Source organism: Mauremys reevesii, linkage group 8, assembly GCF_016161935.1.
Source record: "Mauremys reevesii isolate NIE-2019 linkage group 8, ASM1616193v1, whole genome shotgun sequence".
NCBI lineage: Eukaryota > Metazoa > Chordata > Testudines > Geoemydidae > Mauremys > Mauremys reevesii.
Window position 1 is genome coordinate 78195671 of NC_052630.1, and position 16254 is coordinate 78211924.

Consider the following 16254-nt stretch of genomic DNA (forward strand, 5'->3'; position numbering starts at 1 on the left):
GCGGTTTTCTTGCTGTCTACAAGTGGCGTGGTTTTTATTGTGTTTTGTTTTTAAGGAACCCTGATGACAGAACGCCCTGGTGGGGAAGGGAACATCACTCTTACCCTACCCCAGGATCCTATGGATTTTCCCCATTGACTTTTCTGGTTCCTTTTCTGAACTGGAAATTCATTCTTAAGTGTGGGAGAGAAGATAGAGATGATGAATGAAAAAATATTTAACTAACCCTCTTCTTTCATTTCTAAATGGCTGCTGTGCTCTGTCTTTCCAGCCCTTTCCCAAAGTAGAAAGGAAAATGCCCTGTTTTATTTTTTGAATATGCCTATTTGACTGAGGGTGGAGAAAAGGGAAAATGAGAACTGGGTGAAGCGGTATGCGTCCAGCTTTTCCAAAGCTGGAAAGAGTGTTGCCTGATAGAGGAGGAGGAAGGAGAGAGAGAGAGTTTACCTCTTCCCTTCTTTTGTTGTTATGTTTCACAGTTTATGAAGACCTGACTGAGAAATAAGCAGTTATCCCTTGCCACCAGCTGAATCTGTCTGTCACTTCCTGACAACTGGCAGCCAATAGGTCCCAGCTAGTCCAGCTGTGGCTAATTTAACAAGTCACAGGTGCAGCAATAACCCAGCCAGCAGGAACTAAGTCGGTGTGAATATTCTTTCGCACAAAGGACCTGCAGCTACAGCCTGCAGTTCACATCAGGCAGGAGCTGCAATGAGGTCCTGGAGGATGGTTGGAGTAAGTCTCCATAAGAGCCTCAGGAGCTGAAATCACAGTCTGGCTGTACTTTGAATAGACATAATGCATGCTCCATGGTTCTGTTGTCAGTAAATGTTCATTTATGTGTGTCTCATCACTTCACAAACCTGCTCCAGTCATTCAGCGAAATGCTGTAGATGCTGAAATAATGCCACATGACTTAGGATATGTCTATCCTACAAAATTATGTTAACCAAAGTTATATCGACATACAGCCACCACAGTAATTCAGTCGCTTTTGCATGTCTATGCTATGCTTTTTGTGTCAACGGTGCCCATCCTCACCAGGAGTGCTTGCACTGATTTAACTTTCAGTGTGGGGCATTGTGGGATGGCTTCTGAAAACCAGCAGCAGCGCTGACACTGCGTTGAGCTAACAATGTCGACCTAAGTGCTACATCTCTCCCGGAAGTGAAGTTATTAAGTTAGCGTAGTGGGCCAGTTACAACGGCGGGGGCAACATTTTAGTGTAGATGCTTACAGAGTTAGGTCATATAAGCTGCCCTGTCTCAATTTAGTGATGTTCACATTCCATCCTATGACTGACCCTCAGCTACTATGTATACATACATGTGTGTGTATGCACTTAACAATAGGCTAAATTTTACTGTTACATCAGTGTAAGTCTGCAATAATTCAACTGAGCTGAGCTACAAGTCTTTTAAATTAAAAAAAATCAGAGGTGTTACTCTGGATTTACATCAGTTTACATGGGAGCAGAATTTAGCATGCTCTGTGTTGAAAATCACAGCATGTGAAAAGTAGCATGTGAAATATTACTAGGTAGTTTGCTATAACTGCATTGTGTTGCTGTTTGTCAGAACTAAACATAAAGCCACTGATGTAACTGGGATACATAACATAACATGTTCAACCATAAAACTATAGCTACAGAATATAGAACACCATCATTTTTTATTGTCTTCATAATGGAGTGATCCACAGAGCCGTGCATTGGGATGACCAGCAATTTGTGAATTTTCTGCCAAGAGAACCAACCAATGTCCTATGATGTCCAAGGGTAATTCAGGTTTCCTTTAGATAAACGTCAGAGGAAAGAAATGGGAGCAATTGATTCCTCTTTTCTCCCTAACTCACCCTGCTAATCTAACTCAAGGGGAATAATCATGGAGACCAAAATTTAATATATAGCCAGGGCCCTGAATATTCAGTGGCAAGGTTTTCTGGTTTCTGCAGCTGACAGAGAATGCTATGGCAGCCTCAGATAAACTAAGAGGCATAGTTTGGAGATGCAGGGTGACTTTGAAATAATGAATGTTGTCCATTTATATGTAAGTGTGTAACAGTGTTCATTCAGATAGGAGAGAAGAGAGAAGTGGCCTTGAGAATGAAGAAGCAGAGAATGAGACCCTGAAAGGGAAATGGGATGAGGAAAGAGCAGATCTGGAGGGGGCAGAGATTGGGAAATAGGAGCAGATAAAACAGGCAAGTGAAGGACCTTTCAGGCCAGTGCTAGCTTGAGGGTGAGAGAAGGGAATGAAAAGCAGAAGCCAAAGTGAGAAAGAACTATGAGAAAAAAGACACTCTAGGAGATGAAGAAGGTAGATAGAAAAGGAGAAGAGGAGTAATAAAGGCATGACTTGGAGGGGGTAATTACACTAAAAGGCAGACTGGAGACCAAATAACAGAGGAGGGAAAGGAATATGGAGGGGACTGGCATTCTGTTACTATCTGACATCACAAGAGATGACTTACATGCTAACAATTCACAGGTTGGAAAGGCTAATTAACATACCTGCCTGCCTATTTTGGCCATCTTTAATTTTCCTTGCAGAGCATGTATTCAAATGGAGTAAGGAACATGACATTTAATTGGATAAAAGGTGGAGTTTGCTATTTAGGTGATAAACTTCAGAGTATGACTGAAATTCTTCTGTACCTGGATTTCTTGAAAATACCTGGCTCTGCTCTAGTACCCAGCTAGTCAATCTATTTGTTTCTACTTGTGCTGTTTAAAAAAGTGACTTAAAGACTCAGATGAAAAATAGCTTGAAAAGTTCAATTAAATGCAAGGCTTTCTAGTCTTTCCCTCCCCTTTCCAATTTTAAATCTTTAATTGTAAAAGTCGTGTTCCAGTATAGCTATAATACATTGTAAACATGTACAGTATCTGTATTTTTTTTTAGAAGGCCATCTGGTTCAAGGTTAAGTCAAGATAAAGTCGAAACTTGCTTGAGTTGAGATATAGATAAGTCTATCTGAACTGCAGTATGACCCATCCTATTGCTGAACTGCATTATCTGATTTTGATAATGTATATCAGCTGACAGGCTTCTTGTTGGGCTTCACTCTTGCCATTATGACTTCAAAAGGTGGCTGCAATGAAGTGCAGATGAATATCTAACAATTCTAAGGAGGATTGGAACTAATTTTGCTAGATCATTTTAAAGTAGATTATTTGGAAGTGTTTAGCAGTTTTTCATGTGCTGCTATAGACCGCTAAACTCCTTATTCTGGAATAAAAATAAAAAGTTCAGACTTTTTTTGTCAGTAAAGGGAAGTATATTTTTCTTAAAGACTTGTATCTTTCTGACAATTTATAATGTATAGTCCTTTGACACCAGGCAGCGTCAGTATTTTATTGTATTGTATTCTATTACAGACTATCAAAAATAGGATCTTTGTTTCTTAAGAGTACATCATCTGTTGCCCCAAGAAACAACCGATTGTAATGTCACACTAGGAGTACAGCTTCAGGTGGCGAAATCTGCAGAAGGAAAAGATAAAGGTTTAAGAAACAACCAAATCTTTCCTTTAATAAAGAATTAGGCAAGAGAACTACAGAAAACTTTCAAGTAGAGAGGGGCAGGAGGCTGGAATTCGGTTTTGAAAAACCTCATTGATTTGAATTCTGGCATGGAGCAGTTCCCGTCTGGGTTGCACTTTATCTGAGGCACCAAACTGTGAGGTGATAGGCCAAAAGCAGAAAGTTTTATCCAATGTCAATGTTAAAGCAAAATTACTTTCATTCTGGAATATTATTCGTTTTTTATAATAAACAGCTAACACTCTCCCCGCCCCATATTACCCACCATAAAAAGGACCTTTAAAATTGAGTTTGAAATAGTGTTCAGTGGTCAGTGAATTTTCTACAGCTCAGTGGTCAGTGGGTAATTCAATACAGACATTGTGCCGTTTAGGAAGCAAAACTGATTGTGAGAGGTGCTAAATCAAGGGCAGCCCCGCCATTTGTACTTGTGACGGTGCACTTGCTGGTTGTACTTGTGGCCATTTTGCAGCAAGCCACAGTCTGAACTCGGAGATGGTTATATATATGCAGGAGTTTAGGTAACAGCTCAAGGCAAAAAAATGATGGTTCAAATTCGTAAGATGCATGTATGGAGGGTGTGAGAGATCACTGAAAGATTAAGTGTTTGTGAGGCTTATATAAGATTTGGAAATTCATACAGTCCTGAGGCTATGTGTAAATATTACCTTTGTATCTGAAGGGCACATTTCAGACCTTCACAAATAGGATACATATGTTCTGAACGGAATAGTTGAAAGCAGACCAGAATCATTTTTTAAAAGAGATTTAGAGGACCCTGGCTGTATTCATATTGTGTTTCATTATGTTTCTGCTCCACCTGGCGGCTCCGCAAACACGCCCCCCCTCCTCCCCACATCAGTTTGATATACGCATTGTAAATAGAACTCAGCACAAATGCATTAGTTTGAATGGGGTCTCCTTCTCTGAGAGAATCTTCTTTAATAGTGTTATTGTACCTTGCCTATCATGGTCATGGTTAATGGTACTGGGTTTTAGGAGTGCTCATGCCACTAAAATAAATTTGGAGGGGAAGAATGCTAAAATATTGGCTTTCAGAAATGTTTGTTAATGAAATGAGGATACAGTTTGGAAGAATCTTCATAATAACATGCTTGGGGCAACAGCAAGCTATCTGCAAAACAGAGAGTGATATTTGGATTTGAAATACTCCTCTATTTAGTATAATACAAAATAATAAACTACTGCTCTTTTTTATAATACTCATCTATTTATTATAAGAAAAGATGTCCAGAAGACAGGGTTATGAGCAGAGCAGGAGTGCTTTTTGAACTTCTGGCCCATTTCAAAGCAATCCCCAGTTACCCCTGGCAGCTTAAGGCCATACTGTGTGAATTTGTTGATCCAGTCCTGCTAATACTCCACAACATGGCTTCCTCATTCTTTCTCATTATCACTTCATTAACATGCTTGAATCGGGTGACCAGATGTCCCAGTTTTATACAGACAAACCTGATTTTTGGGTCTTTTTTTTATATAGACTCTTATTACCCTCCCATCCCTGTCCCGATTTTTCATGTTTGCTGTCTGGTCACCCTATGCTTGAAACCAACTTTCTGTGGTGGGTCTGCACCAGATTCAGCCTTGCTCTCTCTGCCAGTGGGAGCTTCACCCACAGTAACTAAAAGACACAACAATAAAGAGCAGACATCCACAATATAAATATCCTTTAAAATCATGGCCCACAGATTGTGATTTCTGTACTGACTCCCTCCTTAAGTTGTACTTACATTTTGGAAAATTACTATTTAAAAATGACACCTTCTTACTCAATGGATCTGCTACTTTGTATAATCATAGTCTGCTCTTCTGACTTGAGTTACAAAACGTCAATGTTAATGTTTAATTCTCGTAGCCCTACAGCAGTGGTCCCCAGCTTTTTTGTGTCCAGTAGAACATTCATGTTTTCAGAAGAGTGTGGCGGGCGCCAACGATTATTCAAGGCTTATTTTGTATTTGTACATCATACTTAATATTCTTCCCACTCTGGGTTGAAATAATACATATGTTGTCTCTTATTTGAACCACTCATTTTGGAGCAAAATGTTAAAAAAATAATAAATTGCAAAGCACAAGAAAACAGCAGTATCAGTACAAGAAGTATCAGTACAGGGCCGGCTCCAGGCACCAGTGGAGCAAGCAGGTGCCTGTGTCAGCACATGCTCTGGGGCAGCATTCGGTCCATTCTGCAAAGGCGGAGCGTTTTTTGGGGTTTTTTCGGCGGCAGTTCTGGGCAGTGCAGCGAGAAGCCTGAGAGAAGCTGCGCAGCCTGCAACCCCGGAGTACTCTGTTCCCAGCAGGTGGGGGGCCCTTGCATCTCTCCCCTGCTGGGCACTAGGTGGACCCTGCGCCTGCCGGGGACTGAGAGCACCGGCGCCTGCAGCCCTGGACTTCTCTGTGCCCGGCAGGCGCGGGGCTGTGGCTTCTCTGCAGCCCCAGAGTTCTCTGTGCCCGGCAGGCGCGGGGCTGTGGCTTCTCTGCAGCCCCAGAGTTCTCTGTGCCTGGCAGGCATGGGGCTGCGGCTTCTCTTCTTGAAGCCAGAGAGAAGCCCTGCGCCTGCCGGGACTGAGAGCACCGGTGCCTGCAGCCCTGGAGTTCTCTGTGCCTGGCAGGCGCAGGGCTGCGGCTTCTCTTCTTGAAGCCGGAGAGAAGCCCTGCGCCTGCCGGGGACAGAGAGCACCGGTGCCCACAGCCCTGGAGTTCTCTGTCCCTGGCAACCATAGGGCCGTAGCTTCTTTCCCCTGCTGAGCACTAGGCGGGCACACAGAAATGCCGCGGCAGGCACCATGGCGCCCGCGGGCACCGCGTTGGGGACCACTGCCCTACAGAATCATTCAGCTAGGAGAGTATGAGCTGGATTCCATTTATCCTAGTGCAACCAAGCTCCTGAAGAAGAGCTCTGTGTAGCTCAAAAGCTGTCCCTTTAACCAACAGAAGTTGGTCCAGTAAAAGGTACTACCTCACTCACCTTGTCTCTCTAACATTCTGGGACCAACCTGGCTACAACATCACTGCAAACAACCAAGCTCCAGTCAGTCACACCTCTGCAATTCCATTGAAGACAAAGAAGATGCACATGTCTAACTGAGGGCAGAATTTGGTGTGCAGAGCAGAGGTGCCGGAATGGGGGTGGGAAGGGAGCAATGGCCCTTCCACCTTTTACTGGCCATAAGGGTGAGCAGATGATGGGAGCAGATGATGGGGTCTTGAGCGGGAAGGGGCAGTGCAGGGACAAGGTCTGGGGGGAAGGGGCAGTGCAGGGAAAGGGACTCGGGGGAATGGGTGATATCAGGGCGGGGCCTCAGGAGGGCAGCATGGGGCGGGGCCACGGTTCAGGCACCTGTGGCTGCCTCACTTTCAGGGCACTTCCACTGCTCCTGGTGCAGAACCTTTATTACTGATGATAGTGTCAGCTTCAAGGCTGTGTTTGTAAGGATGGCAGTTAGTAAAAAAAAATCTCTTTATTTGTAAACCAAGGACTGAGAGGTAATACATGTTGAACCCCAAATGCTATTTTTATAGTCACTATTCAAAGTGGAATCATATTAGAGGCAACTACTGCTTTTTTTGTGTGTGTGTTCAGCTTTATTATTATTTTACTGTTGAGGTTGCCTGGTCCCTTGCTTAGTTTTGTAAGGCTACATAAAAGTAAAGAAGCTATGTTGCAAACTGGTGATAACTTCTTCTCCTTTCTCTGAAATGAGAGAATACTGTCTAAATGCAGAAGAAAATCTGTCTGCAAATCTTGTGATAATAGGCTTTTCCTGCAAGAATTGCAGCACACTTTTTCTGCCACTTCAAAAATGTCACAAGAAAAAGCCTGTTTCATTGTAATTTGGAAGAACCTGAAAAGTGCCAGAGCAAGATCAACTTGAATGTTTAATCTAAAGAGGTTCAGTTTGAGAGGGATGGTGAGTGGGTTGGGTCAGTTCTTAGATGATCTAATATGGCTCTCCCATCCCTAGGAACAAGGCATTATAAATGTGCTGGCTAAGATTTTCAAAGGGGGAAAAGAAGCTAGGTATCCAAATACCAGTGTAAGTAGGTCTCTCTCAAACTCCCAACCACTGTTTATATAGGGCCCAGTCCTGCAGTCATTGATTAGACTCTGATTCTGCAAATATATATCAGTATAATTTTACGCGTGTGATCCCATGGATTTCAGTGACACTACTCAAGCCTAAAGTTAAGCACATATGTAAGTGTTTGCAGAAGCAAAGCTATACATGAGATTCCCATTTATTTCAATGAGAGTTTTGCCTGAGAGAAGATTGGGCCCGTGTGATGCTGCATTTGGACTGTACTAACTAGTCAAAAGGTGAGTCAAGGACATAGCACAATCACATAGTTTTTGATGAGCCACAGAAAAGGACTTCCTAGGCTATGTATTTCTTTGGTTGTATGTGTTTAGGTTTGCCCTTTAAAACTATTGTAAAATAGATTTAAAAATTATTGTTTTTACTGATTTATTGGTGAAAAAGAAATTCAGAGGACAGTTCCCTGTTGCTCTTCTCTCATAAAATACACAGGAACTGTAGTTAGTAGCAATCTTATTGAATATATTTTTGTCATGTCACCCATAGTATGTAATACTGCTTTTAGATTTTTTTCTCCATCGAGATAAATGAACTGAAATCAATAGTGCAGCTATTCCCTCATTTATATTCAACTTTCCATTGCTATAATATGTGGCAAATATAAATGCTACTGTGTAATCTTTATATCACTTAAGTAAGTACTTTATTCAGTGTACTTCTCTCCAGAATGTAATAAAAATAACTGAACGAATCCCACTGATATCAATGGTTCAAACATTCCATTCACTTTCACAAGATCTTGCATATTAAAATACATAGTAAAGCTACTGACCACCAGTGTGGTCAGAATTGTAATCCTAATCACAAACAAGAAGTACTGGTGAAAATCTGATGGCATGGTATGACCAGGGCTGGCTCCAGACCCCAGCGTGCCAAGCGCGCGCTTGGGGCGGCATCCCGCGGGAGGGCGGCAGGCGGCTCCGGCGGACCTCCCGTAGGCATGCCTGCGGAGGGTCCGCTGGTCCTGCGGCTCCGGTGGACCTCCAGCAGATGTGCCTGTGGAGGGGCCGCTGGTCCCGCGGTGCCGGTGGAGCATGCCTGCGGGAGGTCCACTGGAGCCGCGGGACCAGTGAACCCTCCGCAGGCATGGCTGCGAGAGGTCCACCGGTGCTGCGGGACCGGTGACCAGCAGAGCGCCCCCCGCGGCGTGCCGCCGTGCTTGGGGCGGCGGAAATCCTAGAGCCGCCCCTGGGTATGACTCAACATCAGGAGTCTGATTCTGATATCACATTAGGGAAAATCATGAGTAACTCATTGAAGTCAATAGTTATGGTTGGGTGAAGCCACTGTGAGATCAAGAGCAAGCTCTCAATATAATTGTATTGCATATTGTTCTAACTACCTAAAAGTAGATATGGAAATAAATGCTGCAAGGGTTCTATTGATAGCTTGGTGATTTTATTACAGTGCTGAATTAGGCTACATCTACACTGCAAGCTAAAGGCCTGATTCCCAGCTTGTGTATGTGTACTTGCGTTAGCTCTCATTGAGCTAGCATGCATATTACTAATAATATAGCTGCGGTGATACAGACCGTGATGGCACGGCTTAGAACTGCCAGTTTAAGGCAAATTTGTACTCAGCACAGCTAAATGGTGCTGCTGCTGCTACCTGTGCTAACATGACTATACTGTTATTCATACTCACACAACTCACTGAGAGCTAGTGCAAGTATGTATAGGCAAACTGGGAATCCCGCCCCCCCCAAGCTCATAGTGTAGATGTAGCCTATATGGATGTGAAGCCAGATTCTTCAGTCCATCTTTGTGTAAAGGAAGTTTTGCACCATTAGAGACTGCGTAATTTAGCTCATAGTTGGAGATACTACTTCTGATATGGGTATAGTTTTGTGATGCATGGGTAACAGGATGCGAAGTAAAGCTCAGCAGGCCTGATGCCTATGGCACATATGAGACATTGTGTTTTTTGTTTGTTTTTTAAATAAATAGAGGCTGACCAAACCCAGCTGTAACCTGGAGAAAGTGTGACTCCAGATCGCAGCCTGGTTGCTTTAGTCAGATGATGTAAACTTCATCGCATGTATTTTATTTTAAAATATTTTGCAGAATTCTTTTATGTTCAGAAAATACTGAACATTCACTAACACAACAACCTCTGTTTGGGTTTCTATAAAGAGACAGATGTTTCACAGAGCCAATTTCTGTAAACTGGCTCCAGGTCATCACACATTGCTTCTGGTTGTACTTTATCCAAAGGTACCTGCCCACATAAAAGATAAGCATACAGTAAAGGGATGATTGTCAAACTGTTGTAGCTGTGATTGGTAGGAAATCAACTGAAATATCACTTTTTTCCCTTTTTTGGTTTTCCAGATGATAAAAATAGATATGGTGTGTGTGTGTGGTGGGAGATAAGGTGTGTCTCAGCCCTTTCCTAGAGGATCACCTCAGTATATGACAATAGAGTTCATTTTTGTACCCCTTCAGACCTTGGCCTTTCTGAGTGTGGTGGTGAGGATACCAGTTGGACATCTGTATAGTAAGCCCACTGACTTGCCTCATATTGGCCAGCAAATGAACAGTCTGTAGAGGTAATGACTTTTGGTCACTATTTATATGAAGTAGATTCAGACTGGAGACATGGAGGTGGAAAATTTTTTGTATCTAATTATCAATCTCTTCAGCCGTAGAATCCCCCTTCAGGAGAAGAGTTTATTCTTTGTTCAGTTTTGCCACTAACGGCCAAGGTCATTACAATCTTTTGCGCAAGCTTGACTGTCTTCAGGAGAAGCTGTGACACACAAGCTAAGAAGTATGCAGTGTAGTTGTAGCCACGTCAGTCCCAGGATATTACAGAGACAAGGTGGGAGAAGGAGTGTTTCATTGGACCAACTTCTGTTTGTGAGAGATCAAGCTTGTCTCTCACACCAACAGAAATTGGTCCAATAAAAGATATTATCTCATCCACCTCGTCTCACACAAGTTAAGTGTATAACAACTGCAAAAGGAATTCAATGTTAAACATTTAAGCAAAAACTAATAGAATTTCAGTATAACAGGAAATACCACCCATTCTCAAAAACATGAGCTATAACTTGATAAGACACTCTAGAAGTGTCCCTTTGACACATTATTGTCCATTATTTTTCTAGAGCAGGGGTCGGCAACCTTTCAGAAGTGGTGTGCCGAGTCATCATTTATTCACTCTAATTTAAGGTTTCGCGTGCCAGTCATACATTTTAACGTTTTTAGAAGGTCTCTTTCTAGACGTCTATAATATATATAACTAAACTATTGTTGTATATAAAGTAAATAAGGTTTTTAAAATGTTTAAGAAGCTTCATTTAAAATTAAATTAAAATGCAGAGCCCCCCTGGACTGGTGGCCAGGACCAGGGCAGTGTGAGTGCCACTGAAAATCAGCTCGTGTGCCACCTTTGGCACGTGTGCCATAGGTTGCCTACCCCTGTTCTAGAGGTTGCATTGCACAATAGAGTCCCAGAAGAAATTTTACTCCATTTTGGCTAATCATAGTACTGTGTTCTCAACCTTCCCTTGGGGATAGGAGGAAGCAGAAAGGTTTCTTCTCTCAGATTAAATTTAGAGGAAAGTGTTTCTACTTTGTCCTCCAAGGAGGATATGGGAGGCTGTAAACCATATTGTCCTGTTTGGAATATTCTCACTCCAGCATCTCATCAACAGAAACATCTTGACTGTTATTTGCTGTCAGAGTCTGGCTGAGAAGAGCAAGACAGCACTAGAGGAAATGGCTGGAAAACCTTTGGGTAAGAATTCCATTATTATTGCTTGAGCTTATTATAAAATATGTACAACTCCTATAGCAAGACTGACTGCCTTCCAAAATTTCAAAACAAATGCTAACTTGCTAAATATGAGCAAATGCATTAGAAGAAGGAAAACAAAAACAAAAAAATCTGCCCCCACCTCCAAAAGTACTGAAATAGCAAAAACATACTGGAGATGTAAGTCATTTCCTTACAGGCTTGATTCTACATCTCCTTACTAACTGAACTTTTCTATAACCCATTTTCTGTTAGGTGAAGAAATTTGTGTTTGTACAAAATGCTTTCTTGTCAGGCCATTTTTTCCTGATGTTTGATCTTGAAGTACAGTCACAACTCATGCTCACATCTGAATCACGATCTGTGGCTATGGAAGAAACTGTGATCTAGTCTTTTATGCTTTCATAGCACTTCATGGACATAACTAACCCTCACAATACTGCTGAAAAGTAGGGGTTTGACAGAAGGAGAAAATTAGGCAAAAAGGTTAAGCAACTTGTCCAAGGTTGCATAGCCAGGATTAAAATCCTATGTATCTCAACTTCTAGTCGACTGTTCTAACATCATAACCTCTCAAATTCAGCATTCTGACTTGACTGTAGCATCAAGTAAGAGGTGAAGCAAGCATGTCTGAGACGATAAAATTATTATTTTTATAAACACAAATTTCATGGATAATTAGCAAAGTCTTAAATCTGTGAAAGATTAAATGAATTAATATTTCAATGATGTAGGTAAAAGTCCCTATTTAAATATCCACAGGGCAGTTACTTTATGTACTCAGTACACTACTTTGCTCAGCTGCATACTGTCATTTTAAAGTAATTGTGCCACAAATTTTAAAAAATGCTGTCACAAAAAAAATTGCTAAAACAAAGCTTGCTCTTTAATTTGTCTGCCATTTTTCTGCCACTCTGACTGCACTTTATGGTGAGCCCAAGGTTTAGCTGTCATATTTTGATTCCTACCTCCTTCTCCCCCCGACCCCGTGCAAAAAAAATTTTTTTTTACTGATGTGCTGGCAAGAAAACTCCCAAAAAGCTCTTTAGACTTTGAGTGTGAATCCAACTGAGAAGGCTTCTCAGACTACTAGAGGAACAAACTGAAATCTATTTTTTATTACAGCTTGTATATATTGCCCTTTAAAGCAATACAAGAAGAGAATATTATAGCTTTAAAAAATCTAAACATTATATGGTCAAGTAATTTCAATTAAGGCCCCAAATAACCTTAACTCTGCCTCGATATCTTTTACCTGTGAGTTGGAAACCTTCCCTAGTTGCCACATGAAATTTAGTCTCAGCTGAGGAAAGTATGAATTCCAACAGCATCTTAACAAAAATTCAGAGAGGGGTAAATGATGATAAAGGATTAAAAGAATGGAGGCCTTCCATCTGAGGAGAGATTTGAAATATTACAGCTATTTAGTTTGGAAAGCAGCATCAGAAAAGCTATGAAAAGAGAAAAAATAATGCTATACTGGTTCATTTGGTTATGAATGGAGCATACAGTAAAAGTTGCTCCATTTTATCTTTAACACAAGTAAATGACTTGAAATCAAGTCTGCAATTTTAAAAATGGATAAAAGGAAAATATTTTTAGGCAACATGCTGTTGGCCTGTGGAACTCGCTACCTTAAAAGTCATTTATAATGAATCTGCAGCACATTAGCTGGGACACAATTACGTGTCACAGTATTGCCCGATTAGTTATTTTATAGGGCAGCTGAGCAACATTAGAACTTCTGGTAGGATATCAGTTGTTAGCCGGAGCTACTGATGGAATACTGGATTAGTCTGACTATTGATCTGTGTTGGTACTCCATGGTAGTGGTAATTTTTATGTAGTTTGACGCATTACCCTTTTTAGTGCAGGGTCAAAGTCTCAAAGATGGTCTTTAAAATATGTGAGCTCATAATAGTGCACCTAAATTCTGGTGCACAAGATTTTAGGCTGTACCTGCTAGACATAATGTCTATCTGCCCAGTGTGTGCACATGTATTCAACAGTTTATGTGTGCAAACCCTTGTTTTCTCTAAGTTGTATACATAAAATTACAGAGATGAAAACTGTGTGCCTATCTGGTGGCATTTACTCACCCTATCCCTTACTCTTTGGAGCAACCGCCACAAGTCCAGAGCTATGCATGCAGAGAGTGGTAGGAAAAGATATGGCTGGCTGAGGCAGGAGCAAGGTAGACTAGGGCCAGAGTGAGGGGATCTTCATAATTCTTGCAGCACCAAGTAGAAATTCTGCTGAAATGGCATTATTACCTATATGGCCTTTTTTGTGAGCCTCTCCAGGCAGTAGGACTCCTCCTCATAGTCCCAGGGACAGCTGGCAGTGGAACAGCCCTGGAAGTTTGGAACTGCTCTGCCAAGAAAGAAGAGAAAACTGCAGGCAGGCATAGAGCTCACTGTGCAGGCACAAGGCCTTTGCGCAGATGCTCCTGGACTCTGTCTGATCCACTGAAACCAGTGAGTTCCAGATATCCAGATATCCTCCTCTGCTTGTGAAGGGAGCATAGCTATGGCATTGATCTCTCATTGCTGACACTGCAATTGAAATCTAACCTAAGGTCTGAATTACAGCAATTTGATGGGGCAAATTTTCTTATTAGAAAGTGTCCCATGTTGCTCTTCTCTCAGCAAAACTAGGAGGCTGCACTAGGAGATGATGACAGCTCAGTACCATATGGACAGCCATTTAATTCCCTTGCCACGCTTTACAAATTATTTTCCTATTCAAGTTTGAGATCCTTTCCTGGGCAAAATGAAAAAGGCAGATTTACTCTTTTCTGTTCATCAAAACCTAAAAGTATCCTGCGAAGTCCATCTTGAATCTTTAATTATTTTTAAATGTATATTTACATGAAGAAATATAAATAACTCAGCATGGCATATATTTAAATAAGTGAAGGAAAATCATTTTCTATAATTTGCTGTTGCTAACAATTTGCACATTTGACTGTAGGGGGAGTGAATATTCATAATAGAAGAAATTCCACATCCTCAGTAACTCCTAGCATCAGTTTCTGATCTGTAACTTGTAGATACCAAATTAAGGGCACAGGCACATAAGTTAGGATCTTAAAAAATTCCATATTATGTCATGTTAGTAACTATAAAAGTACAACTTTTATTTGAGTCACAGTTTTTCAATTCTAAACAATCTTATAACATTTAACTAGAACTAATTTTTCCTTGATACAAATGGGTGTATTAATTTCCATAAGATATTATCTCTTACAGTATGTTTAATTCAGATCCTTCTACTTCCACTAAAATAATTGCTTACAGTACACAGGCTTGATTTTATATGACTAATTAGAGCAGTGCATGGGAAAAAATAGGTTTCCAGGTAATATTGAAATTAAATATGTTAATCTATACCTCAGTGTGCACATTTTATATGAGCTTTAATTTGCTATATAAATGATAGTCCTGTGTTTATAAGGTGCCCTTGAAAGAGTGTCCTATTTTTTGAACGCTAATACCATAGGGAAACAAATATACAAAGCTGTTAGCTATAGGCTACACTTGCATAAATTAAGGCAAGTACAGTTAGTTTCTAAATGGAGATATGAAAAAACTTGCTTTTAAAATACTCTACAGATAGTTAATGTCGGACTTCCTGTGTATTTAAAAGGATAAATCACATTTAGTTCCAATATAGCATCCTTCAATAATACATTTTGAACAATGACAAATTAATATATAACAAACATGCCACAGTTTACTATCTATAGCTCTGGATGTAAGATGTCAAAGGGCACTACAATAATTTGTATGCAACCAAGCACCTTCAGTGTTACTCTATTTAACTGTAGCTAGTTTATAAACTACCATAGTTGCAAAATTGTTTATCCTAACCTGATTGCTTAAAGATCAACTAATGATGTTGAGGTTGTATTTGATAAATCTGTAATGCATAGTCTGAACCAAATTCTACCCCCAATTTACTACTGAAAGAGGTAGGGTGTGTATGTGTGTTAAAGATGACGCTTGACATTTTTTAGTAGCAATAAAAAAGTAGTAATTGCATGGCCTAAATCTTGCCCTCAGCCTCACCTCAGAATCATTCTGCTGCACAGGGAAGGGCAAGTCATGGTGGAGAACATGACTACTGACCCATGGGTCTTTTTTTTAAACTTTTCTTTAATCAACTGAGTGAGCTGAATAGGTTAACATAAATCATCAATGAGAAAACAGGCATCTAATGAAGATACAATGCCTAAGAAGTGCAATAATCCCCTCAAAATATATCGCCTAGAATGTTTATCTATTTTGAAACAGAATTATAAACAAATCAAGAAGCCATCTGACCTGTACATGTAATGGGCATTATTGCCAGGAGTATGATATAACTGCACCAAAAGCTCCATTTGAGACTAAGAGATTTCAAGACATGTTCTAACATAGAATAGTAATATCTGGGCCATACTATGACTTCCTTTACGTTTTAAGAGGCTTAGTGTGACCTAAGTCTTCCCATACGCATCACAGTAGAACAGCAAACAACTCCGAGTTAAGTTAACCTTTCAACTGACAAAGTAAAATAAACAGTTTTATAAATTAAAATAGCTAGTCTGGAATAGTTCACAGCTAAAAACTTCATTTTTATTCATTCTCTTCATACAAGGTGAAGATCATACAAGTGAATATATAATATTGTTCCTCTGAGGAAGCGACATTCAAAACACCACCTAGAATTAATGACACAAGAAAGCTGAACAAACCAGAAAAAATAGCTCCGGAACCTCACATTTTACAGTGACTACGGTATTTTTAAATACAAAATAGGTCTGATTTATTTTTTTTATTCCAAGGT

At 40.6% G+C, this 16254-nt stretch overlaps 1 long non-coding RNA gene across 2 annotated transcripts in view; it reads left to right on the forward strand.

The window, feature by feature from the left end:
* LOC120369668 overlaps window positions 1-16188 on the forward strand; it is a 54847-nt gene extending 38659 nt beyond the window's left edge. Inside the window, exons 1-3 of one of the 2 annotated variants that reach the window (XR_005583312.1) lie at window positions 2485-2600; window positions 11324-11406; window positions 16066-16188. This is a non-coding gene — a long non-coding RNA (uncharacterized LOC120369668). Of the gene's footprint in view, window positions 1-2484; window positions 2601-11323; window positions 11407-16065 lie in introns of those variants that run through there. The other variant, XR_005583313.1, reaches the window with a different exon arrangement.
* Window positions 16189-16254: the final 66 nt, after the last annotated feature.